A 23,544-nucleotide genomic window follows, 5' to 3' on the forward strand; every position below is an offset into this window, starting at 1 on the left:
CATCACAGTATCTCGCTCTCCCCGCCAATTCATTTGTTACTGACATCTCGTTTCAGTACGAGCTCGAGGGCGCTAAGATATGTGCTGCTTTGCAGCCACTTCACACACTTCTATCTGTAAGCTTTTATGTTACCGCCATTTGACATCTGATATTACAAATGACGTACGCATCGGAAGATGCATCTCACTTCTTTCCACATGTATTTCGCGCCCGCATCAACGCTAATATTGATCTATCTATACAGACAGTAGGATGCTAGTCATTTTTCCATCTACTGTATCCACATGGCTATTTGCTATTGTGCTTAGCATGTCTAGGGTTATATGAAACACAAATAGATAATTAATTAAAAAAATCCTGACATGGTTAGTTTTCATCTGCCAATAGGGCCCGATTGACCAATTAATAATAATAATAATAATAAAATAAAGACCAAGTAGTTTATTCAAGTCGACAATTCCTCAATACGTTCCTGATACCCACATTGAATTGTAGCATATCGTAGGATTTTGCCCAGTTTTTCTCCTCCATATTCAAGCCATGATAAGTTTTTTTCAAGATCTATCGGCCCTATTTATATTTATATATCCCTAATGTCCAGACATGGCGGCGCCGGACACAGCTCCTCCTGAGAGTAGGGACCTATCATAGCTGTGTCCGGCGCCGCCATGTCTGGACATTAGGGATATATAAATATAAATAGGGCCGATACGACCAGTCGGACTTTGGTTCGCTGACGAAGCCTCTTGGATAGGAGGCGAAACGTCCGAAACCTTCAAATTTGTACAGATGACCGCTGAAGAAACCTTCTCATCAATGGACCACTCCTGTACGACTGAGAGCTTACACAGACGTCTCTACAGCGTTGTGTACGTTGTTTTTTGTTAAAAATTTGGAGTGAAATTAACACAAACATGGTGTCTTAATAACATTCAAAATTTGATTGAGTTGTTTTTTTGCCCCCCAGGCTAATTCATGCACTGAAATAGCATGCTGTAAAGCAGTTTTGTGCCGTCCTTGAGAAGTGCTACTGACTGAGCAAACATATCAATAGTCTTCAATGAGCACATCACAGGTGAGAGTTTACCACGAAGCAAACTTACAGTACATTTTTAGTCTTTTGTTAACTGAACATAAAGTGCCATAACAGTACTCCACAAAATGTACAGTATTTTCCGCTGTATAAGGTGTACCGAAAAGCCTTATTCACAGGTGCGCCTTACATGTCAAGTAATATGAGCTACAAGATGTCTCGCAACTACAGTCAGCAGCTACCAACTCCATTACCCCCTGTAGAAGTGCGTAACCCCAGCCTCTATTGTAACACCTTATAATGTGGTGTGCCTTATATTTGTAAAACGTTATTCATTTAGATATTATATTTGGAAAACTTTTTTCATTTTTTGACGGTGCGACTAATAGTCCGGTCCGCTTTATATATGGAAAAAGTTTGAAAAGAAACCATTCATTGGGCTTGCGCCTTATATTCCGGTGAGCCTTATACACTGGAAAATACGGCAAACAGAATGTTCCGTGGAGGAGCTGCAAAATAGAAAAAAATAAAGAAATATATATTGTCTTCAATTGTAACTTGTTCTGATGTTTTTTAATGAAATGAGCAACTTATGTTTTATTTTATTGTATTGTATTGAATATGTATTTTATATTTTTTGTTATTAAACTTTTGATTGCTTTTTTTTAAACAGTTAGAAAACGGAAAACATGGCCACATGTTTACGTACATTGAACACCATCTGTTCCGGACATAGGTGCATACGGTACATGACATAACCATCTTGATAAAACGTTTTACAATTCTTGCACTTCAACACATGCAATGTCCTGTTCATTGTGCCATATGAGAAGAAAAATAAAAGAAAAAAGAAAAAAAACACAATTCAACCAGTTTGAGTGGATTGTGGTCAATAGGGTTACATAACTATCTTTACAAGCACTTACGTTGGCGTAAATATTTTTTTCAAGGTATCCCATTGTCTTTCAAATTTCTCTCGCTTGGCTCAGACAATGAATGGAAGCTTTTCCATTTTGTAAATTTCATCGACCACCTTAACCCAGTCTTTGACTGTTGGGACTGTTATTTTATTTTATTTTATTTTAAGCTCTGGCATGTTATATTCATGAGAAATGATGATATGAAAGGCCAATAGGAATCGGAATCTTTTCCCCAAGCTTGCAGACAAACTTTTTTTCCTTTCCCCATTACATTGAAATGTATGCAAAGCCGTGACTTATGCTCCTCCGATTTGAATTGTGTCTATAACATAACTTTTGGGACCGGTTCCAGCTGTAGAGAATACATTACAATTGTGATTTGTTTTTTCAGATTCTGAAAATACTTAGACAGGACCCGTGGAATTAAAGCAGAGAACAGCCATTGTGTTGCATTGAGGAACAATTTTCATGTTGATTTTCAGGCTACATGAGCGAATTTGATAAAATATGTAATACATCTGGGAACGTCTGCGTCTGCATATTGAGAAAAAAAATGAAGGTATGCTAAGCTACTCTTAGAGCAGCATGCAATATTAAAAAGCATTCACTCACTGCATTGTCCCTGATTTCAAGCAAGAGCAATAACCACACCCTTTGGCTCGAGCTATTTTATACTGCATTTGGGTTAGTATGTGTTGAAATAAGAGTGGCATTTTCATGTAAAAAAAAACACTGCGAGGCTGAACGGCCAAATGAATATGGCCTCTTGAATGTGATTCCAACCAAAATGCCAACTTTGCTAAAGAGATCATTATCTACTTTCACTGAAAGAGGGAATTTACAATTTTCAATTTCCAAGCTAGATTTGACCATCACTTCAATTTAAGTCTCAGACTCTGACCAAAAATGTGCAAACCACGTGCAATGTCAGAACATTCTTGAAAATACGCCCTTCACAGCCACGGTGGCTACATTGGTTGTATGACTTATTCATGATGGCATGGTGCGCTGTTACCTTTGTTTTGTCGAGAGCTGTCCAAATCCTTTTAAAGTTTTACAGCTAAGCCGAAGTAAACAATCCCGCTAAGGAAAGTTAGACTGCCGGTTGTTCAGGACAACATTGCAAGGCTGAATGGCAACAGGACATGTTTTGAAATCATAATGAAAAATAACATTTGAATGCGTCTTCACGGGGATGATTTTCCCCTAAAAATCTTTGTGTGGTTTTGTGTGTGTGTGTGTGTGTGTACTTTCATGCGCATGCTTGCAATTGAGTGTGGCCATGTTTCAAAACATCAAAATGCCCCCCTTTAACTGCTCTGAAAAGGATTCATTATTTATTCAATGCATCTTCTTATATCTTTCGATGGCTGCAATGAAAAAGTAAATGCTCTTCCACTAGATGGCAGAAGTAATTAAGCAGTGTAACCTCCTATTGTCACACATCCGACAGTAGCTTTGTGTTTCACCAAACGGGTCCAGATTTCACACATTTTGTGAGTATTATTGAGACAAGATAATCATGATTGTGTCTTTCTTTCTCTCTCTCTCTCTCTCTCTCTCTCTCTCTCTCTCTCTCTCTCTCTCTCTCTCTCTCTCTCTCTCTCTCTCTCTCTCTCTCTCTCTCTCTCTGTCTCTCTGCCGCTCTGTCACTCTCTCCCTGTCACTCTCACTCTGTTACTCTCTCTCTCCCTCTCTCTGTCACTCTCTCGTGCACACATGTACACTCACAATCTCAATCTGTCTCTGTGTCTCTGTCTCCCTGTCTCTCGTTCTGTCACTCTACCTCTCTCCCTGTCAACCTCTTCTCTCCCACTCCCTCCCTCTCTCTGTCAGTCTCACTCTGTCACTCTGTCTATCTCTCTCACCCCCCTCTCTCTTTCTCTCTCTCTCTGGGTCTCTCTTTGTCTCTTTCTCTCTCAAACATTTTAGTCTGGTGGCGTGCCTTGGGCAACGCTGCATTAATGGATTTGAACTCTACTCCAAACCAAAACAGCAGCACCCTCCCATCACAAACGGTATCAAGGACAAAATCCAAAGAAGGTGACACAAGCCTCTCCCGGAAGGAGGCCTCTCTGTAGGAAGTCGTTGAAAGTCCGGCTCCAGTGTCAACTCACAACTTCGCTCATCATCTCATACCTGCGCTTCAATTCCAAGGTGAATTCTTAAAACGTCATAGTAAGCTTGGAGAATATATATCTTTATATTTTATCAACTAACTAAAAAACATTATTTAGTGTCTTCATCAAAGTCCCCAAAATGTCTTTTAAGGTATTTATCCTGAAATGATTTCTGCAATTTTGGCAGGAAACTGATGTCCGTTGGGATACATCATGATCATCAACTGGCAAGTATTTGCGTTCTTCTTTCGACAGCTGTTTGTGCACCTAAAGTATTCGTGTGTAGATTCTATAACTGAAATGTCGAAAAAGCACAGGGATTATACTTTCTTTTTCCAATATCGCCTACACGAAGGACACAACCCTCTACCATCAAAAGCGCTGTAATATTTTTATATTTTTTAATCTACCCCCATGATGCCCAAAAAGTGATGGCACCTCTCTATGCTGTTATTCTTGGCTGAGAGATGACGAGAGTGCTTCATTAGGCCTTCTTGGAAGAGTTGGAAGATGTCGAGCTGATACCGCTGCCCTTTTGGGGGAGACAGCAATTTTGCTACACACTGATGCAACCTTTGCTTGACTTCATTTTGGAACAGTTTGGCTCATTTCGCAAACCATATCATATCTAAGTGCATGGAAATATCAAAACTTGAACCAGGATCATGAATGACGTTGACAGCCAACTTTTCCCTTTTGTTGTTAATATAATTGCACTTAACTCATTCACTTCCCTTCCCGAATTTATTCAGAAATTGGATTGGATGTACCTTTATTCGTCTCGCAGTCGAGAAATTTACATTTAACAGCAGCAAAGTACTTGCTGTACCATTTTTGTGACATGAAGCAGTTCTAGATGAAAGAGGAGAGGATCAAAGCATAGATCAGCAGTAGATCAGGGATGTCATGGTGGAATGTGCACGTCTACTACAAGCTAAATGTTGAAATGAAAAAGCATGACGTGAAGCGCCAGTCCCCAATTTGTACAGGTCTTTTTTTTTCTAGCTGGGGGTGCCGATAAAGCGTTGGTCAGACCTCTGGCAATGTTTTTCACTGCAACAAGGGGGCATCATGTGCCTTTTGTCCATGTTAGTGCATTGTTACAGCTTCAGCTGTTGTTAAAGCGCTATATAAATACGTATGTATTTTATTGTATTTTTTACAGCCACCCCCATTTCAAGCTCAGATAACAACAGACCCATGTAACTTAGGAATTAACTCGTTTTTATGATGAAAGAAGAGAGTCTAAGATTTCTTACGCTGCATTGAACGTTCATGTAGTCCTAAAACTCAATATTCTGTGGGTCTTCAAATTTGAGTGAAAAGGACATAAACACCGGCACTGGAGTGAACATATTTTGCACATCGTCTGGCAGTGAATGAGTTAAGGGCAATTTAAAATGTTCCATAAACCCACCATTGGAATGTGGGAGGAAGTCCCCGGAGAAAATCCACCCACACAGGTAATGGAAGAATATGCAAATGCCACAAAGGAAGGCGGAGGCCCAGAATTGTATATTGGATTTTCACACTGTGATGCCAGCCTGCTAATCAGTTGACCACGGCGCCGTCTACTTTGAAAACCATCAAACATATTTTCTTTAAAAAAAAATAATGCATTGACAAATAAAATACAGTAAAGTCTCGTTATATCGATATCGGATATATCGATAGTCCCGGTTATATCGATATTATTTCTATGCACGCACGGACAAAATTACATGCAAACAGGGTCGGATATATCGATAGTCCCGGTTATATCGATATTTTTTCGGAATCCCTTGAATATCGATATAACGAGACTTTACTGTATTAGCATGTACCAGGTAAAAGGTTGACACCACAGCTAGGCTGAATAAAAAATATTATTCAGACTAATACGCAATTTGGAAAATGAATGGAATGATGGATGTTTCATGTAATCAGCAAATTGAATGAAATATTAAAAACTAATCAAACTAATCAAAATCAAACATTGACACTGTGACTATTGTGATCCATTTAAAGGCAATGCAACGTCAACCATAATAAAAAAAATATCAAACACGTCTGAGGCCACTTATTGTTACTTGATCTTTACTTCAAGCACAATGTATAAGGACCTGCCACGGTGGCATCAACATTTAATACGTACTTTGATGGGTTCATGATGATCACATGCACTGCCATCATCACACGACTCGCTGATGACATGCAGCGTAATTGGTGCACGGATTGGTATGACAACATGCATAGCAAAGTGATATGCGGTCATGATTAGGGGAAAAAAATGACCAAGAGGACTACCAAATTTTCCGGTGTGTAAGGCGCACCAATAAGCCTTAATCTACTTCAAAAGATGACCTTGCGCCTTATATGCATGTGCACCTTATATGCGAAGTAATATTGAGTCACAACAGTTCTCGAAACTACTGTCAGCAGTCACCGACTCCATTACCCCCTGTCAGGAGGCAGGAGAACTGTGTGCTACACCTCTGCACACAGTTTTGATAAAAATAAAACACTGTAGTAAAGTGTTTGTAATGTACAGTGACTGTACATTATAAACACCAGCTAAACTGTAGACATTTAGTTCATATACTAAAAGCTTTTGAACAATTGAATAGCGATATGCAGAGGGACAGCAATGCGATCTCACTGCAGAGCAAGCCAGCACAGTTAGCATAGTGATTGGGCAATCTGTGGTAAGGCTCAGCCGGCTGCTGCCTCATCTCCACTTAGTATTTGAACGGTAAATGTGGAAATTCAGCGATTTTGAAAAAAAATCAAAAAATGGTGAAGTTAAATGGAAAAGAACGAAAGTACCAATCACTAAATAACTATAACTGTTTAATTTATTTTGTCATTTGATATTTCATAGCCTCACCTGGCTCCCCTGACTGCACGTGACTGCAAGGTTGGGAAAAGATGACAAAAAAGTGTGACAGTAGTTAGAAAATGTGTGAAGCATCCATCCTCAATCTTTTGGTTGTGCTTCAGAACATTTTTGTTATACTGTCTATATATTTTTAATATTTTCACCACCGATAAGCCCTGAAATCTTTTTTTTTGGTTCACAAAAACTCCTATCAGTATATCTTCAACCAGCACGTGGTCTAATTTAGTGCGTTAGTAAAAAAAAAAATGAACTCATAAATGCCTTAAAAATAGTAACTGGACATTTCGGTCAAGTCAACGTTGCAATCATTTAACTCATTCACTGCCATTCCCGAATTTATTTGGTAATTGAAAAGCACGACATGGAGCGCCATTCCTGAATTTGTTCGGGATTTGTTTTTTCTTGCTTCGGTCAGACCTTTGGCATCATTTACCTTTTATACAGCCACCCCCACTTTCTATGCAGATAACTCTTCAACCAAGTAAGCTCGAAATAATTTTTTGTTCCTAAAACTCAATACATGTACTTGTATACTGTGACTTCAGGAATTTGAGTGAAAATCACAGAAACTCTGACACTGGAGTGGACACATTTGCACATCGTCTGGCAGTGAATGAGTTAAACAGGAGGTGTCGCACGCCTTGGGTTTGGGGTATTCCAACTTCCACACTTTTCCCAATAAAAGGTGATATTTTTGTTGTTGTGTACCCCTTCTGATTTTCAAGATTTTTGATCAATAATAATAACAATCCTACACCCTTAAAATACAAATTTCAATGAATGAAATTGGTGCCTCGTTTCTGATGCATCGCTAGTTTGTGACAAAGTTTGTGAAACACTATTTGTACAATTTGCACAGCAGGTTGTCTTGTGAGCAGAAAATCTTAAATATCATATTTTCCAGTGCATAAGGCGGACCGGAGTATAAGGTGCACCCCCAATGGATTAAGTATTTTCAAACGTTTTCCATATATAAGGTGCGCTGGACTATAAGGGGCAACTTCAATGAATTAAAAAAGGGGTTTCCAAGTATAATATATAAATATAGAAACGTTTTCCAAATATAAGGCGCCACAGTATTGGATGGGGTTATGCACAACTTCTTCTCCCGGAGGAAATGGAGCCGTGGCTGCTGAGAGTCGTTACGAGAATTGTTGTGACTCAACAACTCCGTTGACAATAAGCCTGCGTATCACCCGCTGGGTCATCTTTGGAAGAAAATGAAGGCTTTCGGGTGTGCCTTACACACCGGAGAATACAGTACTGCATTCCGTGAGCTTACTATGTAAAATATCCTTTCTTTTGAAAGATTCACACTTTTGGTATTCATTACAGAATTATAGAATGCACTATTGCCATCAATTGTACAGCTGCATTTCACAGTAACACACACACCCACATACATGCACACACACACGTACACACACACATTGGAGTCATAAGCAGAGTTGCGGGCCAGCGGGGAAGCTGTTCAATCATTTTAGATAATGGAGAAAGAAACATTTAAGGACGCCTCCATGAAAGTGAGCAGCAAACAGATCATCCATTTTAGTGTGAGGAAAGGGAAAAATAGCACAATACATTTGATCATGTGGTGAGGAAAACCAAACCACTAAATAATAACAATGATATAAAACAAACAATACAGTTACATATGTCAAATATGCTTTTTATACTCCCACTCTGTACAGTTCTTTTTATGAAACATTTTTGCGCGGTTATACATTTCAGTCTTCTGACATTTCTATTTTGCATCGAATACTGTACTTTGTTTTTATCTTTTCACCCACACTCCTTTCAATTTTGCTGCTGTAGATTGCAAAGTTCCCCATTGCGGGACTATTATAGGATTTCTGATTCTAATTCATACAAATCATCTCCGTGAATGGCGTTGCAAGAGTGGCTACCTTTCCAGCATCTCCTGTATTTTGTTTTTCTACTTATTTCTTGCCTATCCTCTTCCTTTCATAACTTTGCTGCCGTGAAATGTAAATTTCTCCACAGCGAGACTAATAAAGGTAAATCCAATCCAATCCAAACAACACAGATGTTAAAAAAAAAGAAAAGAAAACAAGTAGCTAAAATGTTGGCTGGGCACCTACACCCTCTGTCCACATTTTTGGAGACGTAGATGACTGCCAAGTGAAAAAAAAGAAGAGCTGCAATTGTGGTATGAATGGACTTAATGGGTTCTATAGTGGATGATTTTATTTTTTTACATAAAGCATTAAACTGTTTTAATACAGTGCTACATTGCTTTAGCAGTGTCCCCACCCTGTCTTTGATTAAAATTATTTATTACAAGAAGTAAGACCGTTTTAACACTATGTTCGTTCTAACAACTATGCTATGTTGAGATGTAGTTGAATTAGCTCAGTTCAGTTCATGAGTCTAACATGGTTAATCTCCCGACTTCATCTTTGCAGAGTCAACATGATCAGAAGCGCCGCGTGTGGAAGAGGGATATGAATTTCAAATGGGGAAAAAGAGGATGGAGAGGAGGGGCTGCAAATAGGAATTAAAATTGCACACGTTGACCCCTGGGTGTTGAAATGGGGGCTCTGTAGTCTCTAATCGGAGCTGGCTCGCTTTCAGATGAATGAAATAAAAAACATTGAAAACACTGTATTCCCTGAGATACACTCCACAATGTGCTTGCCCATCGGCAGCCAAATGTGTGTGTGTGTGTGTGTGTGTGTGTGTGTGTGTGTGTGTGTGTGTGTGTGTGTGTGTGTGTGTGTGTGTGTGTGTGTGCGCATGTGTGCGTGTGTGTGCGTGTATGTGTGCGTGTGTGTATACAACACATGTGTTTTTCATATTTATCAAATTTGCGGTCACTTTGACAAAATGTGAATTGTTGCATGAAAAAAAAACATGGGTGTGTATATGGGTGTGCACCCTTTAGCGGCACTCTAGTCATCTTGCTGCATCATCACTTCATTAAAATTGGCTGCTTTTTCTAGCCTGAGAGAGCTTTTTCCTTTCTTCCAACGAAAGAAGGGAAGGTGGGCAAGTGGCGTTCAGACTCCAATGGGGAAAGTATGGCGGTTGCTGATAGAAAAAAAACACACACACACACACTGGGAGTGTGAGGCCGTGTGTGTGCGTAGATGGAAAATTCAAGGTGATAAACAACCACATTGTAACTCAACGTTTATCCTCAAATTATTTATGATAGAGCCTGAATGCCCAAGTCTTTGTTTTTTAGCACCCAGGTACCTATGATTTGGTTGGCAATGATTTCCGCTACGTCCAATGTTTGATTTATTGACCAAAAATAGTACACAGAAAACATGGTGTGTTGAATTTACTTCATTTTAAATAAAGCGGTTGAGCAAAATATAATCATTGAATGTTTGTGTCTATAAGTGTCTATATCATTGTTTATATATTTAGTTTAAAGTTTTAGGGCTTAAACTATAGGTGAATGAAACATAGTATTTACTGTGTACAACTGCCACAATGAAAGCAGTTCACTCAAAATGCTATCTGTCATTCAGGTTGGCCAATTGGTCGACCTTTTTCTGAGAGCTGATAGCATTTTTCAAGTTTAAGAGACCAAAAGCAAGCTGCGGTCATCGTGTCAAAAATAATACACGAAAAAAATTGTTGATTTTTATGTTGCATTTTAACTCATTCATTGCCAGACGTGCACAAATGTGTCCACTCCAGTGCCAGGGTTTTTGTCATTTTCACTGAAATTCAAGGAGCCACAGAATATTGAGTTTTAGGACTACATAAACATTCAATCCATCATAAGAAACCTTGGAGTCTCTTCTTTCATCAGAAAAAAATAGTTAATTCCTAAATCATATGGGTCGGGAGTTGTATGAGGGCAATACACATTGATTTATATAGCGCTTTAACAACAGCTGAAGCTTTAACAAAGCCTTAACATGGACAAATGCTGCCCCCTCGTGGAAGAGAATAACATTGCCAGAGGTCTGACCAGCGCTTTGTCGGCACCCAAGCATGAAACAAAAAAACAAAAAAACAAAAAAGAAAACATGAACAAATTGGTGAATACCGCTCTCCGTCATATTTTCAATATCTGAATAAATTTGTGAATGGCATTGAATGAGTTAATGTATGAAAAACTGAAATGAAAACTAACAATTTGCTTTACAAACGAATCCCCCAAATGTATTTGGGTCTGAAGTTATCTGAACTTGAAATACGTGCGGCTGTACAAAAGGGAAATGATGGCCCGTCGTGGAAGGGAAAAATATATGAAATGTATTTTTATTATTATTATTATTATTATTATTATAAAAAAAACATTGTTAGGCGTCTGACCAGCACTTTATCGGTACTCCCCGCAAGAACAAACAAACCACAAAAAAATTTCGGAATGGCGCTCCACGTCATACAGTATTTTCAATTCCCGAATAATAAGTAATTTTTTTCCTTAAGGTCGCTAGGTGTGTTTTGATGCAGTAAAAATCACATTTTCCAGCACTTCTGATAGGTGATAAGGTTTCCTGAACAACATCTACTTTTTTGCTCAAATGCTTGATCTGTTGGATAATATAATTCAGCTCATTGAACAAAAGGACCCCTGGTGACATTGGAAAGATTTTTTTCCTGCTGGCTTCATCAGCACTTCAGTCTGACTTTTTACACTCGCACACGACACAAACGTGACAAAGTCAGCAAAAATTCTTGCCCTTATTTACAGGCTCTTCTACAAGTGTATGGATCAATACAATTTGTGAATAATATAAGAGGCACAAGAGCCAACAGAGACACTCAAGGTTGTGTGTGCGCGCGTGTGTGTGTGTGTGCGTGTGTGTCTCAATGGTGAATGTGACATTTTTTTATATGTGTAGCCATGCATTTTGTTTCCTAGAGGGCGGCAAAAGTTGGGCCTCGCCGACAAAGAAGAAAATGGTCTATTAGACTTCATGGCCGAGTTTAAACACTGCGGTGCCTGTTTTCAATTATACACTTTCTCCCGTCCATGATGTTGTATCCCAAAGGGCCCAACTTGAAAATAATTTATTTCCAGCAACAACCCCCCAAAAAAAACACGGTGAACTTTCCAACTAGGAAGTAGTCATAGCCAATTGGAGACAATGACAACGGCTTTCTTGCAGTCAAGAAAAAAGTATGACAGCGTGATGCCAAGTACATTTAGCTCCAGTAGCTGGCTGTGGATTTCATCGCTAGGCCTTCAGTAGTGCTACATTTGAATCAATCCAGACTGAAAAAAAAGTGTGGTGTGATTTACTACAAGTCCACTAGTGGCTACCATTAGCTACGAAATAACTGACCGACCTTTCTACATGATGAAAATGTTTCTTCAGCCGTCATCTGTACTTCTTTGAAGATGTCGGACGTTTTGCCTCTTGTCCAAGAAGCTTCGTCAGAATCAGAATCAGAATCAGAATCATCTTTATTGCCAAGTATGTAGAACACACAAGGAATTTGTTTCCGGTAGAACACGCTGCACTAGTATCGTTGTCAAAAACAAAAAAAAAAAAAAAAAAAAAAAAAAACTGCTAAGTGGCACTAAAGTCTTACTGGTAGTTTCGGGCCTATACCAACTGGCCTTTTTGGATTGTAAAATAATTATAGAAGAGGACAGAGCGCTACAAACAGAAGTCTTTAGGAAGGTCACTCACACTGACCAATACTTACTTTTCGATTCTAACCACCCTCTAAAACACAAACGAGGAGTTATCAGAACCCTCCAGCATAGGGCTAAACCAGGGGTCGGGAACCTTTTTGACTAAGAGAGCCATAAAAGTAAAATATTTAGAACTGTTTTTCAGCGAGAGCCACACACACGCGCGCGCGCACATACAAACGCTCGCGTGCACGCGCGCACACACACACGCGCGGCCCCTTTTCAACAAAATATCACAATGTATTATTTAAAATAACTTTGTGATAGTACTCACCGTTAACATGGATGGTTTTCCGTTTCTCGTGTTTGGTAAAAATCCAGGAAAACGATCGGAATGAAATTCAATTTGCCGGTCCATACGCGAAGTTACTGCTAGCCAGCCTGCACACGGCTCATAAGCTTCCACACTTGCTATCTGCAATCTACTTCTCGCAGAAGTATGTTCATGCCAACTTTAACATCGGGCTTGTTAAAATGTCACTGACATTCGACTGTTTCATCGATGGTATTGTTTCATTGCAAATTAGAATCAGAACATTTTCTCTCCTCTAATTCTCCGGTGCATTCAGGCTGAAGTGCACAAGTTGGGCTCATTTAAAGGGGCGTTTACCTGCTTCAACATGACGGCCACTATCATCCAATCAACATAGCGCTTTCAGCCATTCTAGGTCAGTGTCATCCAATCAAAATTGCGCTTTCCGCCAACTGCAGCCCCAACGGGAAATGAACGGCGAAAAAAACGACAATATGTATTATAATATGTAATATTTATCGGCGAGCCATATGCAATCATCAAAAGAGCCATATATGGCTCACGAGCCATAGGTTCCTGACCCCTGGGCTAAACTAATACCAACAAGCGTCAAAGGTAGAGAAAAGGAGTCAAAACATATCAGGAGAGCACGCACAAACTGTGGTTACCCTCAGTGGTCTTTTAACAAATGTCAAAAGGAAAGAATATGGAATTAAACCAACAATTCTGAAGAGTAGCAGTACCTTAGATTGCAGGAGTTTCTGAAAAACTACAGAGTCCTTTGGCAACACAAGATTCCTACTTATTTCTAACCGATAATCACTATAAGGCAAAAATTAGTGCATCCAAAAGACAGGCTGCCAAATGAAAAACAAAGTACAATGGGGCCTTGGTCTACGAACTTAATTGCTTCCCAGACAGAGTGTGTAAGGCGAAAAGTGTGTATCCCAAAAATTAATTTCCCATAGGAAACCATTAAAATGAGAATAGGTCTCCATAAAATATAATTTTCAACTAAATAAGCCTTAAAGGACAACCGACGTCTCCGGACAAGTCGTGTCCATAATTTGTAAAATGGCTTCAAATGACTCCTACTGAGCGTATTTTACAAAGATTCCACCGCATATAGCTATATTTTACGTTTTAAGACTCATGTTGAATAGCTCTGCTAGCTCTGGCCAGTATTCTCTTGTCACTAGCGGCTTGTGATCAGCTCAGTTTTAGCAAACCATGATTTGTAATATTTTTTGAGGAAATAAATGAACATTAATAGTGCCCTTTGCATTCGCTGATACAGTTAACACACATTTTTGCTGATAATTTTGGATATATTGGGATATATTTAATCAATAATCTCCTTAAATTCAGATGTTAGCATTCGTCAATGTTATTCCGCACCTTCCATTTTTGAAGTTATGTCAGGCTGAAGTCCAAATGTTAATTTCCCTATCCCATGAAAATGTAAGGTTGCGACAACAGCTCGGAAGCTGCGCTTAATTGGCGGATCGTGTTCGACCCAGCATCTGTCACCTGGGAGTCGCCAAAGCTGCAGCAATCACGGCGTATATTTTTGTCTCCCCGTCTACAACAAGCAGACTTTTCTATTCTCCATTTGGATGCCGTCAAGGTCAGCCTTTCAAAGCCGAGTGCAGCCTGAACAAACAACACTCTTAATTGCTGTCTGAGTGACATTGTGTGCGGCAATTTTTTTCTTCCCCAATGCATGGTAATGTTATTTGTTGTTTGGGTAAATTTAGAACTTTAATTATGATGAACAATACATTTTAGAGTGGTATGCAAAGTATAACAAAAGAGTTTGGGTGCTAAATGGGTATTTTAACTTTCACTATGGATCCATTACATTACATTGACTTCATTCAAATGTGATTTATTTATTTCTTTACTTTTTTAAATAGCTTGCATCAAAATGTTAGGAAGTGCCTGTGAACCTATCAGATGGGAACTTCAATGACCAAGTCAAACTTTGGTTATGAACCGATTTCCTGTGTTTGTGAGAGCGTGAGACATTCTACCGAGGAAATAATTTAAATAATAAGAGTCTGCTAGTAGGTTTCTCTGGCCTCTGCGACGATCTGCTAGGCTGAGTGTAGATCCAGATTCACTTTCAATCAATGTCGAAAATACTGTCATATTTTCAAGTTCGGCCATGTTAACTGCATTTTCCGCACTCCAGTGAGCACCTAAAAACATCCGATTTTCTGAAAAGCCCACAGGGAACATTATGTCCCTTCTATATGGATCAATCTTGTGATTTCTTGGATGTAGTATTTAAAATTGTATGTCAATTGCTTTAGTACACCTGCACCGGTTGTGAAAGCTCTGAATAATTAAAGCCGAATTGTATTCCATATAATCTAACTCCATCTAGTGGATGCATAATGCAGCCACTCGAGTAGGTTCTATTCTATAGGCCTTTTAATGTGGTGTGTCCAAGATATGAAAAACAGTTTTAAAACAGGGCATTCATTGATACTTCAAGGCGCCTTGGTGCATTTACTGCAGGGCTTTTTTTTCGTTCGATGGGGTACACATGCACCACACAAAGTCCAAAAAATAAGTGTGGAATATTTTTGGACCAATTTTAAATCATGAAAAAAAACCTTTTTTTATGCATTAATGACTGCAAGTTAAATTGCACATTCACGTCTTTTCTCCCCCTCTGGAGACGTAGAGCAGGCTTTTTCAGTGTCTAATTAAATGTGACACAATGGAATTAGGCAATCAGACTTATGAAAAGAAAAACCTGGCTCGCTTTCCAGCTAACATGCGCGGTAATTGCTTTCTATACCTTTTTTAAGCGACTTTCCATAATCAATGTCGTGAACTGGTACTCGTGCGCCTCACAGATGCTTCCGCTTCTGGCAGAAACAAAGCGGTGGAGTGAAGTCAATGATAACTTGCCGCAGTAATCAAAGCTTAAGGTCAAAGTGAAATAATGGCAAAATTACACTTCAATACCATCTAGCAGGAGAAATTACAAAGCATTACCAGGTACATATACAGTTCCGTCACCAAATACCAAATGCCTAAAGCGAACATAAGTTTTATCGATATGAAATACCATTAGAGAATGTGTGTGTGTGTGTGTGTGTGTGCGTGCGTGTTTATGTGTGTGTAGGAAGGGGGTGAAGCTGTCATGTCAGAGGCCCCAAACGAATGCTACCATTCGCACAGCTCATCCCCACCATGCAGCAAAAACATGTATGTGTGTGTGTGTGTGTGTGTGTGTGTGTGTGTGTGTGTGTGTGTGTGTGTGTGTGTGTGTGTGTGTGTGTGTGTCTGTGTGTAGGAAAGGTGTGGAGCTGTCATGGCATAGGCCTCAAATAGATGCTACCATTTGCTCTTGCCAAGATCCGATTTGCAATCCATGGTGTCCGATGTTAGAGGTCATACCCCCGCAGCAATCCAGCTGCCTGAACTAAATACCATATTTTCCGATGTATAAGGCACACCCAAAAGCTTTGAATTTCTTCCAAAGATGACCCTCCGCCTTATACACAGGTGCGCCTTATATGCGAAGTAATATTGAGCCACAACAGGTCTCACAACTACTGACAGCAGCCACCGACTACATTTCCCCCTGTAGAAGAAGTAGTGCGTAACCCCATTCTCTACTGTATTGCCTTATAATGTGGTGTGCCTGATATTCGGAAAACTTTTATATATTTATATATGATATTTTGAAAACCCTTTTTCATTCCTTGACGGTGTGCCTGAAAGTGCCTTATATATGGGAAACGTTTGAAAATACACCATTCAATGGGGTTGCACCTTATACTCCAGTACACCTTATACAACAGAAAATAACATATAAACAATATGGACAATAGCATTTTCTTGTTGCTTTTTCAAGAATATCCTCTTTCTTTTGGTACCAAAGTGATGATTATTGTCAAATTTACCAGCAGACAATTGCATAAAATAGTATAACTGCGCGTTCAAGATGGATACTGGAGGCACTTTAGCAGCAAGTGATAATCAACACATTGATGACGTGCTGGAACAGGCAATGAACGCATGCTGGGTAATGGCCAATGTTCAGGAATTAATATTGCAAAAACTTCAGTGAATGGCCCTTAGTAGCATGTTCTAGTCATTGTTTGGTAACTGGTTGTGATAATGTTCATGATGGCGCCTTTTTTTTTTTTGGAGCAGCAACGGGCATCTCCCTGCACCTTGCTTGCTATATAGCAACACGTGCTTACTTAGCAGATACATAGAAAATTCACCAAATAAATAGCTTGATCAGATCCCACATACTATCAAAGCATATGGACGTAATCACCATTTACCAATGATTATGATTAGCAGATATAAAATATTAACAGACACCTAATATCAATACAAGATAACAAATACAAATATGACTGTAAAGTCTCCTTCAGAGTTATGATAGGCACTGATAAATGAAACATATTTTTTTGATAGGCACGTATAAATGAAAAGTATTATTTTTATTATGACTACCAGATCATGAATATGTGACCAGGCGAAATTTACCAAAAGTGATATACACATTACCATTACCATTCCAATACCATTACAGTCCTACATACCAGTTACAAAATACTGTTGTGAATGAATACCAGATTGCTAAATGATGATATGGTATACCTAATACTATGACTAACTACAGAATATAAAATACTTTATGCCAAATAACATCATTACATGCTAAATACTTAGAATAAATTACCAGACAAGACATACTATTTCATGACTGAAAACTATTCCGAGTAGCAAGTACCAAAACGAAATACTACTTACAAAATGATTAACAGATAGCACAGACTGTTCTATGTCTGCATGTGTTACTGCACCGTTTGTGTTCAAATATAATTTTTTTTCAAGGGTTTTCACAATCCTCAATGCTCATTTTTAGCCAGATAGTGGATGTTTTCTGATGGGTTACAAAAACAAAACGATGCAAAAAGATGTGTAAAGATGTTCGTATAGCGAATTACCCCAACATTTTCCATCATTATTAATAAACAGCATATCTTTGTCAGTAAACTGAAACTTATATTGAAGAACTTTTTAAAAATAACAATAAAATATAATAATAATAATAACAATAATAATAATCATCATCATCATAACAGCTACAGCAGCAACAACAATAATAATAATATTACTACTACTACTACTACTAATAATAATAATCATAATAATAATAGATTGGAGTCCTGAGTCAAGATCCACCACTGCACATTACGAGTTCATCATCATTACATTACACAATAGAAAATAAAGACAGGTACTAATCACCATGAGCAAATTTCCATCAAAATAAAGTTAAGTGTTGCTCAATTGAGACATTTCCATATGTTGGATGACCACACATAGCTTGAACTCACACATGCTGACGAAGACACTGAGGGAGTGATGTACCGTGAGAACCCAGAGAAAGGAAAACGAGAAAGCTAAGGAGAAAAGAACGGAAGCATGTGCAAAGCAATATACTGCTGAGAGACTTCCTGTCCCTGGGATGGATGGCTGGAGAAAAAAAAACGTGGGCGAACAGCAATGGCAAAGCCACTATAAGCCAGCGAAACACCACAACTCTATTGGGTTGATGGATTTCTGGAAGTTTGAGACAAGAGAAGAATAAAAAGAAGAAACTAAGAGATGAAAGAGTAGTGATGATAATGCTGGCCTCTCAGCAGTTCAGCACAGCGGAGGCAAAGGTAATGATGGAACGGATCTGAATGTTTTTCGCACACCGAGAGGATAAAACGGAGGACCGTTACACGACAACAAGATGGAAAACAAGGAAACTGTGCAAGTCCTCACCCCAAAGTACAGATCATGAGGCCACGTAGACGTTTCAGTAATTTACAAAAGTCACATTTAGCTGTCTGGCTTTAGCAATGTTAAAATGATTTACATTATGGTACATGTCTTGTTCAAATATATATTTTTTTAAATATATGTAAGGCAGTTTTTCAACAGCCACAATGCACATTGCACCCACCTAGAGGACTGGAGTGGAACAACAATCAAATCAGAATTTCACATATGTACTCTGTATAATAATAATAATAATAATAATAATAATAATAATAATAATAATAATAATACATTTCATTAAAAGCGCCTTACAAAACGGTCAAGGACATTTACAAGGTATATTATACTTTCTTATGTAAAACCAACACATCAGGGTCATGGTCTTACCTTCTCACAGGTCACATTGCCAACTAGAGGATTCGCCGGTGACTTAGCGAGACAAAAAGAAACGCCTGGGAAAATTTAGCGAGACGCTTATTCAACGCGACACACGAGTTTTCTTTGTGACTCTTCCACTTAGGTTCAAGATGAACAGTTTGAGTCAGGACAACGGCACAGAGGAAGTGAGGGATAGCACACACTGGGAGACAGAGAACTATCCGAACACAAGAGACGATTAAAAGAACATGCTACCACGTCTTCTTTTGCACTCCTACTCGCCTTGTTACTTTTGATTCTTTCTTCCTGTGCCAAATCCGGATTACATAACACAGCTTACCTTGGTGGAAAAAGTCTGTATGATATAAAAGTCCAATTTTTTGAATTACAAAAAAACTGTTTAGTATGATGCAAGTCACTGTCTCTGGTGGCTCATTTCAAAATCTGGAATTGCTCTTTAGGAAGTAAAATATTGTTTTCCTTGATTCTATGTCAAATAGATCAGACAGATCGAGAACCAATCAAATTGAGTATGTCCAGAGGTTGGTGATGGATGACGAATGACGGGCAGGCAAACTTTCTTAAAGTGTCCACCACTGGCAACTTCAAATGCTACGCTGGCCCACAATCATCAAGCAAATTTGAAATGTGTCCCAATGACGGAGAAAATATATTCTTTGTTTGATCTTAACACAAATGAAATCAATGAGGTGTTTTTATAATCATGTTAAATCGATAAGGACTTGAAAATACCATATCTTCCGTGTATAAGGCACATCGGAGTATAAGGCGCAACCTTAATAAATGGTGTACAGTGTAACCTCGGTTTACGAACCCCTTGGCTTACGAACTTTTTGGTTTATGAACATTACATTTATGAAAATTTTACCTTGGCATATGAAATATTTTTCAGGATACACACGGAGCTGCCACAATGAGTGATGTGTCGTTTGCGAATGAGCCCGTTCTCCTAACAAGAAAATGGTGGCCATTGTTTTTGTCCTCGATTCCCCGCCCCCGGTCTTCGGTTAAAGCCACTTGATTGGTCAAGAACGCAGCAGTGGGGGACAGGGTTACAGACAGAGAGCGAGTGAGGCCGTTCTCCAAAAAACAAAATGGTGTCTTCGGTTAAAGCCACATAATTGGTCAAGAACCTAGCAGTGGCGGGGTCTAGGGGGGGTTAAACATTAAAGAGACAGGCAGACAGAAAGAGAGTGAGAAAACACACACACGAAAGGGAGATGATAGAGCTTGACAAAAAAAACAAAAGTGAAATAGTGAGAAAATGGATAAAAAACAGTGAAATTTGGACCCATTTCAACTTTGATAGTTCAAAAGCAGAGTCTGGAAGGTTAAAATATCCCATCAATCAGGCTCCACAAATAACCCGCGCAAGTCATCAGTACATTTGATGCAAAAAGCTATCAACCCAGCTAAACAGATCACAATTGATGAAGAACTAGATACCATTATCACAGAGAAAGCACCTACAAGGGATCATTCCTCAAGATGGTGAAAGAAGCCTATGTTCCTCATCAAGTGTTTAATGCTGAGGAAACCGGACACTCCATTCCATCAAGCCATTAACGACCATCACGAAGGTAAATAAAATGACTTTATTATATAGTACAGTTTATTTCTTTAATCATAATATTATAGCAAATTTATTATACATAAAATAAGGTATATTTTGTGTATAAAATTAGAAGGTAAAAAGTTATGTTTTGTGGGGAACTGGGAACGGATTATTCTCATTTTAATGGTTTCCTATGGGAAATTAATTTTTGGGATACACACTTTTCGCATTACACACTATCTCTGGGAACCAATTAAGTTCGTAAGCCAAGGTCCCACTGTATTTTCAATCTTTTTACATATATAAGGCGCACCGGACTATTAGGCGTGCCTTCAATGAATAAAAACCTTCCAAATATGATATATACTACTGATATGATATGATATGATATATATCACTTTGCTGCTGTGAAATGTAAATTTCTCCACTGTGAGACTAATAAAGGCATATCCAATATCCAATATCCAATATAAATAGATAAAAGTTTTCGAAATATAAGGTAAACCACATTATAAGTCGCTACAGTCGAGGCTGGGGTTACGCAATACTTCTTCGACAGGGGGAAATGGAGTCGTGGCAGGTGATAGAAAGTGCGACACCTGTTGTGACTCAATATTACTTCACATATAAGGTGCACCTGCGTATAAGGCACAATGTCATCTTTTGAAGAAAATCAAGGCTTTTGGGTAGGTACGCATTATATACCGGAAAATACGGTATTTGAATGATTACTGTTTTTTTCTAAGACATTAATGACAATGGGATCGACAGAAAAGGCTTTCGGGATGGACACCACCCCCTTGGTTTTTTGGGGGGGTTATTTCCAAAGCGTTGTTTTGTCATAACCTTGTCTAGGCCCTTTGACTGCACGGGTTTTCTCGTTCCAAGTCACAGAAGGACTAGTGAAAGTAATTACTTGTACTGTATGACCAAAATTCCCTAAAATTTCAGCCATATGGAGGCTGCCCATCAACTTGTAAAGGATCCTGTTCAAACTTGAAGGTTCAACACAGATTTGATGATGAGAGCGTTTGTGAAAATACTCTCTTCCGTTTCCTGTCACGCCTGCATGAGGTGTTGGAGCCTTTCTCCCCCACTCGAACGCCTTTGGGTGATCTTATTTTTCCATATTCTAGAGTCCTTGCATGCTACCCCCTCCTTCTCATCACTCCCCTGGTCCTAAGCTCTCGCCCTAGTCACTGCCTCTGGTGGCTCATTTCAAAATCCAAATGGTGGTGTGCAAGACTGCAAATGAGCACATTTCCCCTTCCCTGCAGCGTCTTGTTCTGACCAGCATGTGCACAGTTGCCAGTCGACACTCAGCTAATGTTATCTGTTCGTCTCCTATCGTGGGACCTGGTGGGTCCTGGCCTTGACTCTCATTCAAACCTTTCCCCCTGCAGGCTTGACAAAACACTGGAATGATCGTTGTGACTGGCCATCGACAAGTGTGAGTGGAAATGTGAATTTGTCGCTCACGGTGAAACTGTATTTGATGTATCTGTCCATCCATCATTTTCAACTCCATCTCCTCTAGGGTTGCAGGCAAGTTGGCAATATTCTCAAGTCTTCAATAAATCGAACATGTAGATTTTGGAATGTGAGCGGAAAAGAAAGTACCTAAAGAAAACCCACACAAGCACAGGGGACATAGGACACCAGGGGCCAGGAGTCCCAAAAGACGGGAAGGAAGATGGGAAAGATGTGCGAACTATGACTTATCGTACCACCACCATCCAAAAACACACAATTCATAGACATAAAACAATTTACCATCCATTCAGTCGTGAACATGCAAATCACAACCACAGAGTGCTAAAGTCTGAGGCATCCGCTATTTTTGTTCCTTTCACAATGCGATGGGGATCATGAAGCATTTGGATGCCACCAAGTACCTGCAGAGCCCAGACAAGGATGAACTATTAATAAATAAAAGCCTATCACATTTGTCTTCGGGCAATAGGCTAATAAATTGAAATCAAAAACAAGATGGAAGAAGAAGAAAGCATAAGAGTGTGAAATTTTGAGGACCCAAAGGAACCAGGACGTGACGGAATCGGGAGACGAGAAAATATGAAAAGAAAAAGGATGTCGCCTCGTAGCACACACCTTGTTCTCGCGCTCAGTCAGCGTAAGAAGGCCCCAAGCAAAACATTCAGGTGTTTGACTTCCCTCTAATCATCCTCTCAGCCACATCCATTCCCTTTCCCTTACTGTGTTCCCAAAGGGTTGGATTCCAGGGTGATGCACGTGTTATTAGAAAGGGGTTGTGAGAAAACTGTCAAGGAAATAACTTGTGTGTGTTTCCAATGATTCATTGATTGGTGACTTGGACGGAGTGGTTGAGAATGTTCAATTCTGCAGGTAGGGCACATTTGCTAAAGGGCCATGTAAAATATTTACAAATTCCTCCTAAAAATGCAATTATGGGGGTTCAATGACAAACTTATCTGGTTACAACAGCACTTTTCTTAATTTGGACTGTGGGTCAACTGGATCCTTTCCCAGTTGAATGAAAAAGTATCTTTCAGTTTGAATGTGGTTCAGTGATTCACGATTGAACATATAATTCTGTATGTTATATGTTGGGAAGATGAAACATTCTATGGGGTTCCCCAAATTCATAACAGCTCTCAAGAGGAAACCGTAACTACAATGTGGCCCGCAGCAAAAAATACGTTTGACACCCCAGATTTAGATAATGCAGATGTCAAAAGCCTACAAACTCCAGTTGAAATTGTAGCTTTTTGTGGTATGATAAAAACGAGACCAATGTGAATCATTTCAAAACGTGTTTCCACCATTAACCAAAAGCATAACTTGTATGACTGGATTAAAAAAAAAAAAAAAAAAACTTTCAGGGAGTGGAAGTAAAAGTACAACCACGTCAATAGCATCTTATAATTGGCAATGGGGCTTTGCTGGGAATTAATTCATGATATTTT

At 39.1% G+C, this 23,544-nt stretch overlaps 1 protein-coding gene and 1 long non-coding RNA gene across 8 annotated transcripts in view; one reads left to right on the forward strand and one right to left on the reverse strand.

Annotated features, from left to right (window-relative positions):
• The window catches only part of grid2 (glutamate receptor, ionotropic, delta 2), a 493,088-nt gene that overhangs the window by 81,405 nt on the left and 388,139 nt on the right, over positions 1-23,544 (reverse strand). The gene's annotated exons all lie outside the window — the stretch shown is intronic.
• LOC148899092 (uncharacterized) lies at positions 3,619-10,245 on the forward strand. The gene is made up of 3 exons (XR_016114852.1): positions 3,619-4,111; positions 4,262-4,301; positions 9,379-10,245. It is a non-coding gene; the product is annotated as an uncharacterized LOC148899092 (long non-coding RNA).

This window comes from Hippocampus bargibanti, linkage group LG04 (genome assembly GCF_051943395.1).
Source record: "Hippocampus bargibanti isolate YZ-2025 linkage group LG04, ASM5194339v1, whole genome shotgun sequence".
NCBI classification, from domain to species: Eukaryota; Metazoa; Chordata; class Actinopteri; order Syngnathiformes; family Syngnathidae; genus Hippocampus; species Hippocampus bargibanti.